The sequence below is a fragment of the Stenella coeruleoalba genome (genome assembly GCF_951394435.1).
Source record: "Stenella coeruleoalba genome assembly, chromosome: 7".
Classification (NCBI taxonomy): Eukaryota; Metazoa; Chordata; class Mammalia; order Artiodactyla; family Delphinidae; genus Stenella; species Stenella coeruleoalba.
Window position 1 is genome coordinate 62,614,966 of NC_137153.1, and position 14,085 is coordinate 62,629,050.

The following is a 14,085-nucleotide window of genomic DNA, read 5'->3' on the forward strand; positions in this document are numbered from 1 at the left end:
TGAAAAATTTGTATTCTTGAAGTATTTTATCTAACTCAGCATTATTACAAGGAAGGGAATACCAGAAAATTGAATAAGAAATATATTTACAGTGATCTAGAAGATGCGGAAAAAGCCTTCCAGAAGCAATATATTCTTTTCAATATTAAATCTTTTGTTATATATGGTATAACACATATACTACAAAAAATGTCTCCCAGCTTTTGCACAAATTGTGTTGAATACTATTAACATGTTAAAACTGAGGGTTCTTATAAGGTACATTTTTTTCCTGCAGCTGACCATAAATATTCAGAGATAAAGAAATATAACATATTTTATCTAATATTAATTCAAATTTTAGGGGAGATGATACCTAACCTAACAATGAAAAGTAAATGGTTGGCTCAAATGGGATGGATGGGTAGAGAAGGGATGGTGTTCTCGGAATTAAGTAAAGAGGGCAAGAGAGGACTTCAGTATGAACTGACCCTCTAATTCTCTGCAGGAGACATGAGGATTGATCATTTGGCTGATATTTGCTCAGGGGAAATTAAACTACAGAAAACAGAGTAAACATATGTATGAATGCATGGACCTGCCTTATTGGAAGGTACTTGCCATTGAGTGCTACCTGGCTTTCATGAAACACCAAGTGAAGTGAAAAGATCATACACCTCCAAAGGTTCAGTTCTGTTGAGTCTAATCACCTAGACCATTCATCTCTACCCTGGAATACTAAGATAAAAGATCAGTGTTGGGCTTCCCTGGTGGCGCAGTGGTTGAGAGTCCGCCTGCCAATGCAGGGGACACGGGTTTGCGCCCCGGTCCGGGAAGGTCTCACATGCCGTGGAGCGGCTGGGCCCATGAGCCATGGCTGCTGAGCCTGCGCATCCGGAGCTTATGCTCCACAACGGGAGAGGCCCCAACAGTGAGAGGTCCGCATACCGCAAAAAAAAAAAAAAAAAAAAAAAAAAGATCAGTGTTATCATTTGCCAAAACTAAATTCCATTGCAGATAGAGTTGGGCATTCATTACAGCAAGTATAGAAGAGAAATCTATACTTTAGAATTCTCCTTCTTTTAATAAACTTGTCCACTTGGTAACTGAGGGCAGGTTACTTATCTCCTTTGTATCTCAGCTTTCTTGTCAGTAAAATGGACAACAATAATACAATTTAGTTGCAAATATTTTACATGTATTTTAGGTTAGGTATCATCTCCCCTAAAAGTCTCTCCCCTGCTCACATATTCAAATGAATATCCCTTCTTCATGCTTCTATGTCTGACTAATTACTCCCCACTACAGATTAGACTGTAAGCTATGAGTTCCTTGTAGATGTAAGGAAAAATTGTGAGAGACTTTGAAAGTAAATGTGCTGACCAGATTCACCTTTTAGGCTTTCCTTGCCTCTGTTTGTCATTAACTAGGCTATTTTACAGCCATAAATAGAAAATAACTTGTAGAATACTGATATAATACGAAAATTGTGTCCAGTAGAATGCAATTGATTATCACCCTGCAAATATTAACCAGTTTTTCTATCCACTTACACATTTATTTGGTATTCTTTTTCTGCCTCTAAATGTGTAGTATTTTGAAATCTCTTTTAAACCAGTTGTAATATCTTACTGGTTTCCATATAACTAGTCAAATAAAATAAGTAAAACACCAAAAAAGTCATTTTACATCCATAAGACTCATTATTTCATACTCTAAAATATTTTTAATCTTTAAGAAAGAGCTGCATCTTGTTCTTTGTACTATCCCATTTTCAGAAATTTTGGCAATTTTCCAGCACAGAAAAGTTACCATGTAATTATTGAATGAAATTTTTATTTCTAGGTTGGATCCTTGGGATTTAGTGCTGTTAAACTGTTATGGACGGAGTTTATAGCACAGGTTTGGATAGAAACTTAGACCTAAGTCAAAATGAACTCAAGTTAAAAAAACCCATATTCTCAATCACTGAAAAGGAATCTGATACTTGGTTGGTTTTAGACTCTCTTCCCAAGGCTACATCAACTTTGGCAGATCTTGACTAAAAAGGAAGCACTAGACATCTAAAGACGTTAGTTTGCTGAGTGGTAACCTTCCAGAACAAAGAGTTTTCCAGAAATTTCCAAAAATCAGAGTTATGTTTGAAGAGAAACTGCAGTGATTTTGTCAGCCACCCCTCCCCCCAAATTCGCCATCAAAAGCTTTTAATGTTGGTTTCTTCATCTGCAATCTCCAAATGAACATTCATAGAAAAAACTGTTACTCATTAATCTTCTTTCCTTGAGGGTTTGCATTTAATTCTCCATGTTTTTGTTCTCACTACAGTCTTTTCATACCTCACATTCTACTCCTTCATGGATACAGTCTCCCTAAAGCTGACAAAACAATCTTCTCCTTTCTTTGCAGTTGTCTATTCATTCTTAACCCACTGCTCTCCCAGGATTTTACTTTAGTCTAATTCTCCTCCCTCTCCTCTCAAGCATTGGATATATTTCGATACCTTAACCAGGGTGTTCATAAATATGGTTTCAGGATGTCAGATTCATTCAGTAAACACATTTATTTTTATGTATTAAACCAGGCCCTCTGCTAAAACAAGATGACAAAAAGATGAACAAAGCCTGTCCTCATAGGCTTTTAGGAGAAACAAAAAGATCAAATACATTCTTAGAACAATGGGTGACAAATTATATTAGCTAATATGGAAGCACTGAGGACCACCCAACCTAGTAGTAGGGAATTTCAGAGAGTAAGTAATATTAAGGTTGAGACAAAAAGGAAAAAAAAAAAGTAGAAAACATTTGCTATGTGGAAAAGAACATTACAGCAGCACTGAAACTATGTGAGAAGTTTATCAAAATGAAAGTTTATATCACAATGAGATAAAATCTAATGTGGATGCTCCTAGTATAGTAGATTTCTTGGACAGTTCTACTCCAAGTAGCTAATTGAGAATCCAGGTTTCTTTTATCTGGTAATCATACAGTCTTCATCCTCTGGTCTCCAAAGTCAACATGAAAGGGAAAACAAGAGCATGGAGGATTTTAAGGCCACGTCATGAAATAATATACATCACTTACACCCACATTCCCTTAGCCTAAATTCAGTCCAACTGGGATATGCCATTTAAATAGATGCCTAGAAGGAAAAGAGCACAGTTAGGAAAAAAGTACAGATCTCTGTTTCTGCTACATCAGTTGTTTCCAAATCAAGTGTTCCATGAACCACAGTTTAAGAAGCACAGTACTACAAAGCACTATGAGTTCAGCAAATAATATCTACCTATATTGCCCTTTCCCCATGACAGCCACCACTATAGAGGCTAAAGAAATTAAATATTATAATAGTAAGGCTCCCCTGGACTTAGGGTTGACTGCATGGTATAGTTTTTGCCTATGAGGTGGTGGGGCATATCCACTGGAAGGGCAGGGCTTCTGGGAAAGATTCTCATTTAGTATAAGAAAAATAGATCTGACTATATCCATGTCTTTTCCTTGTTTGTTTGTTTGTTTTTTCTTGAATGGAGTTTAAAAGCCCTCTGTTACTCTGAGGTAAAGCCAAGAGAGTTACACAGATGCCAATCCAGGGTCTTGTCCAGATTGAATCATGGGAAAACTGACCAGCAGAACCAGATTACTGAGAGAAAAATGAGTCTCTATATTTTAACTCATCATCAATCAAATTTTCTGTAACTGAACCATTTCTAACAGGCACACAAAAACAATTCCCAATTTTTATATTTGAAGTTGGAAAAGAGAATGGTTTATATAAATTAACTTTGTGATCAATATTCTTCAAATATATTTATTCATTGTATTAAAAATTCTGTATTTTAGAACACAAATATCTATTCACCTAATATAGTAGCTGTACTAATTTATATCCCATAAACAGTTCATAAGGCTTCCCTTTTCTCTACATCCTCGCCAAGTCTTGTCATTTTGGTAGTAGCCATACTAACGGGTGTGAGGTGATATCTCATGATTTTGATTTGCATTTCCTGATGATTAGTGATGTCAAACACCTTTTCATGTACCTGTTGGCCATTTGTCTATCTTCTTTGGAAAAATATCTAATTGGGTCTTATGCCTATATTAAAATTGGATATTTTTTTCCTACTGAGTTGAATGAGTTCCTTATATATTTTGGATACTAACTTCTTATCAGATATGTGATTTGCAAATTATTTTCTCCCATTCAGTAGGTTGCCTGTTCATTTTGTTAATGGTTTCCTTGTACTTTTGGTGTCATGTCCAAAAAATTACTGCCATTACAATGTCAAAGAGCTTTTCCCTATGATTTCTTCTAGGAGTTTTATGGTTTAAGGTCTTAAATTTAAGTTTTTAATCTAATGATAGTTATTTTTAAGGGGAAAATGTTCAAAATAAAAGTAAGAATGTGATCATATTTCAAAAATTGTAAGAAGATACTAAAAAGAATTTTCACTGGGCATGATGAAAATTTTACTTTTCGGTGACATATGTATAATATGAGATCACTTAGTTAAATGTATTTAGATACTGATTTTCTGATGTTGAATTTCTTTCTATTCTTCATTTAAGTAAACAGTAGAAGCTGCCTGATCCTTAGAAAATCCTGTAGGTAAATAAATACTGTAAAATGAAAGGTGCCAGAGCACTGAAGAAAATTTTCATTCATTGACTCTGTAGAGGACCCGAACAATGGCTCATTTTTTAAACGGAGCACAATTCAAAATTATGGACTAGACAAATCCATAAATTCTTACACATGTCAGGTGAAGTAATTATCTTGGTTAGCTAATTGCCTTTAAGGAAAATATCTTACTAAACTAAAGCATTTACAGGTACAAATGAAAAATATCTTTTTATTTCCCTCTAACTGAAACCAAAGTCTGAATATCTTAATTTAGATTTTCAATGACATACTTATGCTTCAGATTAAGTTTTCTCATTGTTTTCTAAAGGCTTTTTGCAAACTTTTGAACTTAGAACACAGTTGAACTCTGCAAATAAAAAATAAACCCACTATACTTTGCAAGGATTTTCAAGGGTGCTCTCTAAGTGAACGTGAGTATGAATTTGGAAGAGTTGATTCTTAAAAGCCAGAGACCCTGCTTCTTTAAACTTCTTGAAAAGGTAAATTTTACATAAGCAGGATGTGTTGTATTACCTGTAAGAATTGCTCAGGTGATATACTGAAATATTTACTCTTCAATACTTCTCTAGCTCGCAAAATATGTAAATATCAAAAGTGAGGCTAGAGAATGTATTTCTTAAGGAAACCTCCACAAATGTTCCTCTATCCTAGTTCATATGATTGAAACTATTCCGACCACCTCTCCCTATGATATCCTGTCAACGATTGAACTGTGGAAGTATGTGTTTTGTTACTTAGTAATTTCAAACTAGAATGATGCAAGATGTAGTTGTTTTAAAGACTAACCTATTAATTTGCTTCCCAAAACTTCTTATATGGCCATGTATGGGAAATGTCACACACTTGAATGGACACTGGGAACTTGAATCCCATTAAACTGTTTTACTGAATACTAAGAGATAATCATTTGATTTTAGCATCTTCTTGACTGATGTAAATGACAAACCTAGTAACTTTTTAAACTCTGTTTATATTGCAAAGGCCACCAACTTAATAAAATAAATTTTTTCCTAGCCTGGTGGACTCTTCTTTTCCATCTAATTGGCCAGTGGCACCCATTGATTGACAAGTAGTTCACAGTCAGTTACCTTTTCAAAAAAACCCAGGTCTTATCTCTTATTTCTGTATATGTTTTTTCTTTCATTGGGCCTTGTGTTTGAAGTGCCCTGGGAGACTGATATCTTATCTCTTCTTTCCCTGGACTGCCTGCAATTCAGTTGCAAAATACTCATTCTCTCCCAACATTTTTTTTCTTAACTTCTCACTCCTAGACTGAACAAAGTCAATGCCTTTTTTCCCCTGGCGCTTTTAGGAATGAAATTAATGAAGTAGACTGCTTGCAGTAGAAACAGCCAGATTTTCCTTTCTCTTAGAATTCTTTTTAATCTTGGTCATGTAGTCAAGGATTTCAGACGAGCAAGTTGTTTTGTTTTGTTTTGTTTTGTTTTGTTGTACGTGGCTGATGTATAAATAGTTAACTTGGGAAACTTGGAATGGAGAGACTTGTCAGGGAGCCCAAAGTTCAGAATATTACTATTTCTTTATTTGTTTGAAGATGGAAAAGAAGTGTGACCTTCGCCAAGTAGCCAAGCTATAATTTCAGCTACTCCTAAGTATTGTTTTTTTTCTTATCTCCTCACAATCTCTAGAGTCAGAATCAATGTTCCTATATTAAACTTCCTCCCTGGCTTAGAGCCAATAAATATTTAAAGGTAGGCAGAACCTTAGCCATCATTCAGTTGGGAGTTTTTCAGTCTGGGTTCTGGAGTGCCCTTATGTTCCACTGAGAAATATTCTTGGATCTTCTCAGGTCAATAATTGAGATCTTAAGATCGGAGAGCATGTTACTCTTCTTTGAGAGTAACTCCAATTTATCTGATATTGGAGTTCCACTTCAAATTTCATGAAATATCAATTTTAGTGATTAATTACTTGGAAATCTCCTATTTTCTGTTTCTCAACTTCCATTGTTCAAGCATGATAGTAGCAAATGTTATTTCCCTGAGTCTAGCTTCCTTTACAATTGTAGGACATCAGAATCCATTTTATTCATTTCCTATTTGTCTCAGGTACATGGAAAGGCCCCACCCTTTTCCAAACCTGTCTGTTTAGGCATACACAGTGAGATTCAGAACACCAAAACCTCCATGTCTGTATTGTCCCTGCAAAGCCATCTCTGGTAACTGCTGAAGTCACACTGAGTCAGTGCCACACTTTGTCTCATTGTATGGAAGCTATTTTGATGTGTCAATACCCCAGTACTGTTGGAGCCTGCAGAGAAACCTGAGGTCTCTGAGCTCTTTATGCAAAAAGAAACACAATGTGCTCTCTTCCTATCTGGGGAAAGAATCTCACTTTCATGACTATGGTAATCCATAAGTTTCTAGGCAGTGCTTTGACTTTCAGAAATTAGTGAAATCTGTACTTTCTACCAATTCCCTCTCCTCAGATTTAGGCACATGTTGATTAAAGATTGGGCTAGAAACAATGTGATAATTAACACTGGTCTGTCCCTTCTTCCCTATTAGACCCTGAGACGTAGTTTTTAAGGCTTGTGTGCCTGAAGTCTGTGTTTTACGGTAATGAGATATTTTTCCAGGAGACTCCACAGCTCCTCATATAAATGTTTTATGGCCCCTCAAACCCTTCAGTGGAACTCCTATATGCATGAATGCAATGGTAAGCAAAACTAAGGTTTAAGCTGACACAAGGAATTGAGATCCAAACAGGTGAGAATGTCTTCTCCAAAGTCCCACAGTGAGTGAGAGGACAAAAACCACAGTTTACTGATTCCCAATTTACTGCAGCACACAACTTCTAAGAAACTCTTGGTCAACATCTCCTTAAAACACATTCATCCAATGTCATTTGACAACAAATTATATAAGGTCACTTTGCAAACAGAATCAGTAAGCAATAGATATTATAAGAAGAGTTAATTTCTATTTCCTTAATTTTTACCTATAATTTTTTTGTGGGGCATGGTGGGTGGCATGCCGCACAGCTTGTGGGATCTTAGTTCCCCAACCAGGGATCTGAACCCCGGCCCTCAGCAGTGAAAGCACAGAGTCATAACCACTAGACCGCCAGGGAATTCTCCCTAATGTTCTTTTTTTATTCCAAGAGGCCATCCAGGATACCACAGTCATTTAGTTGACATGTCTCCTTAGGCTTCTCTTGGCCATCACAGTTTTTCAAACTTATTCTGTTTTTCGTGAGGTTGAGAGTTCCTGAGGAATACTTGGCAGGTATATTGTAAGATCCCCCTCTATTGGAACTTGTTTGATGTTTTTCTCCTGATTAGACTTGGGTTTGGGGTTTTCGAGAGGAAGATCACAGAGGTAAAAAGTGCCAGTTTCATCATGTCAAGGGTACATAGTATCAACATGGTTTATGACTATTGATGTTGACCTTGGGTATTCACCCCTTGAAATAATGTTTGAAATTTTCCCCACTGTAAAGTAACTCTTTTCCCCCTATTTCTGACGTCCTATGAAAGGGCGTCTGTATGCACAGTCCATACTTCATGAGTGGGGAGTTACATTTTCCCTCTTTTAGTGCAGAGAATATATGTAAATTATGTGAAATTCTTGAAAGACGTATTTCTTCTCTCTCATTCATTAATTCATTCAATGATTTATATCAACTTGGGCTCATGGACACTTATTTTATACTTTGCATTGTAATCCAATAATAATTTATTTTGTTGCTCTAATAGTTCCAGCTTAGGGCATTGGAAACTCTTTCCATTAGGTCATGTGCTCTTTGACAAACCCCAATAATGTGTTTTTGTTTTTCTTTTAACACTTCCTTACTTTTGGCACAGCAAGATTCTCCAGGCTCATCTTATATATTTCCTTCCATAGTCCAAAATCAGCCATTTCTCAAAGGAAACCTGTTTTCTTTTATTGGAAAATATTATTCAAAACCAAGATATGGGCCCTAGGTGTGCACATTGTTATCAGGGTGTTATTTCTTTTAGGCTCTCTTACCTGACAGAGTAAAGAAATACATATTTGTTTATTAACTCCTATATATACACATATCTATATAGGTTTATCTATCTATATCTATATGTAACCATTTGTAACAGTGTTAAGCTAAATGTGAGTTCTTACTGACAATTACTTTTGAATTTCTCCCACCTTTCAAATTTTTATTTTTTCACATTTCCTGATTTTATTCTATGTCTTCAAATTATCTACTTTAAATTAGGCTGACTCATCTAAGTAACAGTATGCTGGAAACCCCTAAAGAACCACCACCAGCATTCAGATAACTGCTAATTAAAGCTCTGAAATAAATGAGACAACTCACAGAAACCTAATTGGGAGAGGTAGAAGGACAGTCTGATGAGTAGCCCCAACATTTAAGGCACAAACCTAGAAGAGGAAGAACCAATAGAGAGTATTTTCATTAAAGTCATCAGAGAATGTTTGTTTATAGCCAGTTAATCTTAATTCTCCCAACAAATTGCATTCTTTCAAGCCTACATGCCTTTGCATGTGTTGTTTTCTCTGTCTAGAATTCCCTACACAAACTATTCCAGCTGGTAAATTTCTTTTCACCATTCTGTACTCTCTCTGCCATAAATGTAACTGCTCCAGTGAAGGTTCTGGTTTTCTCAGTGTCTTTACCCAAATAGGTGTATGTACCATTCATTCCCACTTTTGTATTAAGTGCCTTTCTTATAGTTTTTTTTTTAATTGTACTGCAGTTATGTATCTAAATGTCTTTGTCCTGCAATAAGTTGTGAATTTTCTAGTCATTTACATTCAAGTCTAAAACAGTGTCTGGCACATAGTAGACATTCCAAAATCCTTTATGAATTGAATAATTGAATTAATTAACTAGAGGAGAATATCTATTTATCTGAAAGGGGTTAAAAGGGCAATTATATAGATAAATTTGTAAATGAAACTCAACAAAATTATATTAAGGTTGTTAACTCTGGAAAATTCTCCAGCCCCAAATTATTTACCTGTCACAAGGTATGTAATTCACCATGAGAATTTCTTTCATTCAGTTCAATATACTTTTGTTCAAGGTAACATTTTTCAAAGTGAAAACATATACAGCCAGGATAACCTTTTAAATAATAGTTAACGTATTATCAATCTTTAATACCTTAGTGTGTGTGAAAACATAAGGCCTCCTAATAGCTTTAGTACTGAACACTAACTGCATAGGTAGAAGAATTTATTTGGTTCTTAAGATCATTGATGTTAACATCAGACTGGTAAAAAGTCTGTTTCACCCTTTATAGTTTGTGACTTTATAATGAATAATTATCCTCTCCAAATCTCTATTTTGTCACCTTTAAAAGGTTTCTACAATCTGCAACATTGAATGTTGTTGAGAAGATTAAACAAGATTACACAAAAGCTATCCCAGTGCCACATACAGTAAGCACCCAATAAATACCAATCATTATTGTTATTTTCATGTTACCCAGGAATGAGAATCTTGATAGAGCTGAATAGAGAGGGATTATTTTCCTTTAAAGGGATTGCCTATATTGGAAAACCCCAAGTGGGATATCAAAAGGACTTTTAGAATTTTCCCCAAACCCAAGGTATCCATTAGAGAGTGGGAGCAGGAGGAAGCAGACTAAAGAAGAAGATTAGATTGAATCCTAGCATGGGTTAGAGTCTATCCATGATGGATGCCAAAAGGAAACATTTTGTCTATTACAAAATATTACGGAGGGTTTCTTTCCCTGACATGAAGAAACTGAAAGTTGACCAATGATTCCTCAACAAACATTTACTGACAGCATACTATGTATGGTCCAGGCATTAATCTAAGCCTTGAGGATACAGCAGTAAACAATAGAGGGAAAAAGGAAGTCTATGCTCACATTTATATGTTAGTTGAAGAGGTGATATTTCCCTAGTCTAGAAATAGGACTCTGACTACAAATGGTTTCTCACATGAGAATGATTAAAAGTAGGCTATGCTTTACTCTTCTGAAATATATAAAAATAACTTTTAAAACATGAACACATATTTATGCAATTAACATGAACAGGGACTATGCTAACTCTTGTTTTAGATAATTAAAACTTCACAACAAATTTATGATGTAGGTGTCATTATTATCTCAATTCTTCCAATGAAGAAACCGAATCACAGAGATGGTAATTCACCTTCCTGAGGTCACATACCTAATAAATGATACAGTAGGTATTTACAGCCAGAAAGTCTGACACCAGAGCTCTAACCACTAGGATGTACAGTAAAGTTTAAGACAAATAAGAATGTCCTCTGTAACAGCCTGTTGTTATCATCATTTATTTTTCCCTAAGACTCCACAGAGAATACTCAACTGGCACATTTCCAATACTCTTAATCCCTGCATAGTCATTCCCTTCCAAATTCATAGGACATGAGTCACACAGGAAAGAAATCTGAACCAAAGTGGGCTGCATTTTTGCAGCTAGGTCACACATGATTTTTTTTTAATTGAATACACAAAAATCAATACACTAGTACATCTGGGAGCTGTATTATTTCTCTGTAAGTATTAAAAAGGGACATATATATATATATATATATATATATACACACACACACACACATACATGTATTTGAAGAATCTAGAATATGCCTTTAAATATAGTCTTTTAATATACACATCCCATGCCTAGTCTGCAAAGAATACATCAAATTTAATATTTTGTACAAATAGCATAGCCAAGCTAATCTTAATAAGCTACTGTAACAGTAGTTGGCAATGAAAGCATTCTGTAAGGAAAGGGAAAAGAGCAGGAAAAACGATTCAAGACATATCCAATAACTATAAAAGCAAAACTGCTAAAGTGTATGAATTCTTGATTTATTTAATGGATTACCAATTTTTAGGCAAGGAAAGAGTGCTAATCTCAAGCCAATTAAACAGGATCTAAAAATCCATATTTTTAGATATCTAAATCACTCATCTTAGTCCTGTTTAGTTAAATATCACAAAATGAAAATTTTGTGGTTTAATAGAATCACTGAGGTACAAACTGAATAACATGTTTAAAATAATAAGAATATTCTCTAAATTCTAGTGAATATCATTAATTTACTTTATGGAAATACTCAAATCAGATGACTTAGAGCAAAATGATCAGCTTTGATTTGGTTATTTCCATTGATTAATTATCCAAAGATATTATTTATATTCAGATATAATCTTCAACTGGGACAAAAAACATACCAATATATAAGAGTTTATAATGTTTACTTCTTATTTGTTTATTTTTACCTTGTATATAATTTGAGTTTAATCATAATTGTCTTCTGTAGCTTTTATTTTACCAGATTATCCCTTATGGTTCTTTTTAAAGTCTACCTAAAACTCTCATTATAGTAGAGTATTTTTCTCTTAATCATTTCAGACATTTTTAAAGATTCTATTACAATTTGAGTTTCATGTATAGGATATAGAATTAAGTGATAGTTTCAAGCTTTATCCAAATACAGAGAACAGACATGAGAAGTTATAGAGCCATTTATAGGAATTAAGTACAACAGAATTTCTCATTTAGTATTTTTATTGCTATCTCACATTTATAATTACTTTACAGTACAAAAGTGATTTTAAGTCTTTCTTATGCTGGTCTTTGCAGTACCATGATTTACACAAGTACTGCTGTTTTTAGTTTTAACTTGTTAAGTATAAAAAAAAAAAATGCTAGGGCTTCCCTGGTGGTGCAGTGGTTGAGAGTCCGCCTGCTGATGCAGGGGACACAGGTTCGTGCCCTGGTCCGGGAAGATCCCACATGCCATGGAGCGGCTGGGCCCGTGAGCCATGGCTGCTGAGCCTGCGCGTCCGGAGCCTGTGCTCTGCAACAGGAGAGGCCACAACAGTGAGAGGCCCACGTACCGCAAAAAAAAAAAAAAAAAAAAAAAAAGCTAACTTTTTGATTCTCTTAAGCTAAAATGAGCAGTATGTCATAATTATATACTGGAATAGAAAATCTTGGCAGAAGAGGAATAAATTCCACCTCTGTTATTTGCACACTGTGTGATCTAGAGCAAGGCACTTAACCCCTTTAAAATATAGGCCACTCTTCTGTAAAAGTGAGGTCAGTTATACCTGCTTCATAGAGTGGTTGTATGGATGAACAGTAATGCAAATAATAGATGGCTTGACACAGAGTAATTGCTTTCTAGGCATGTAAACTTTGGGTTATATTGTTATTCTTTGCTTCCTCAAAGAATATCATCTTCATTTCTTAAACAATTGGTAATTAAATAAATATTTGTATTGTGAATTTAAATTCTTTAGCAAGAGAATGTAACAGAAATGCTTTGCGATATTCACAGAACACCAAGGCCATGCAAGTTTGCGACTCAGAGAAATTTTAAAAGTCAAGTTAGAATGTAGGTAAATCAGGTTTCAGCCCAGCTGTGTTTGTGTATATATATCACATGCGTGTCTCTGCCTCTGTAGATCTTAACTGGGAGAAGAATGTGATTCACTTTGTCACTTTCAGTTTCAAGGTGTTTTTCACATCTTGGAAGTGTTAGATTCGTTTGAAAGTTGTATGTAACCTTTGGAGGTTTGAAGAAGAGAAAGAGAAGGAACTAAAAATCTAGGTTAAGGTATTTTTTAAAAAAATACTACATCTTCTCTATCCACTCATCTATCCATGGACATTTAGGTTACTTCCATACCTTGACTATTGTAAATAGTGTTGCAGAAAACATAGGAGTACATATAACTTTTCTTTTTTAAAAATTTCTATTGATTCTTTTTTTTTAAATTGAAGTATAGTCAATTTACCATGTCGTGTTAGTGTCAGGTGTACAGCACAGTGATTCATATATATATATATATACATATATATTCTTTTTCAGATATTCTTTTCCTCTACAGGTTATTACAAAATATTGAGTAGAGTTCCCTGTGCTATACAGTAGGTCCTTGTTGGTTATCTATTTTATATATAGTAGTGTGTATATGTTAATCCCAAACTCCTAATTTATCCCTGCACCCCTTCCCCCTTTGGTAACCATAAGTTTGTTTGAATTAGTGTTTTAATTTTCTTCAGATAAATACCCAGAAATGGAATTGCTTGATGGTATGGTGGTTCTATTTTTAGTTTTTTGAAGAACCTCTATACTGTTTTGCACCACGGCTGCACCATTGTTGGGGGACTAACAAAATAGGTTGGGATTAAGTGGCACACACTTCCAGCTATAAAATAAATAAATCATGGGGTTGTGATACACAGCATAGGAAGTATAGGCAGTAACATTGTAACTTTGTATGGTGACAGATGATAACTAGACTTTTGTGGGGATCATTTCATCATGTATAAAAAATATCGAATCACTATGTTGAACACCTGAAACTAATGTAATATTTTATGCTAATTATAATTCAATAAAAAGCTACAGAAACAGACAGAAAAAACATACTTACATATATCATTTCAACAACTGCATGGAAGAAGAGCCAGATTATTGATATTC

General features: G+C 34.8%; 1 long non-coding RNA gene across 1 annotated transcript in view; it reads left to right on the forward strand.

Annotated features, from left to right (window-relative positions):
* Positions 1–14,085, forward strand: part of LOC307189509 — a 296,552-nt gene that overhangs the window by 161,891 nt on the left and 120,576 nt on the right. The window lies entirely within an intron of this gene.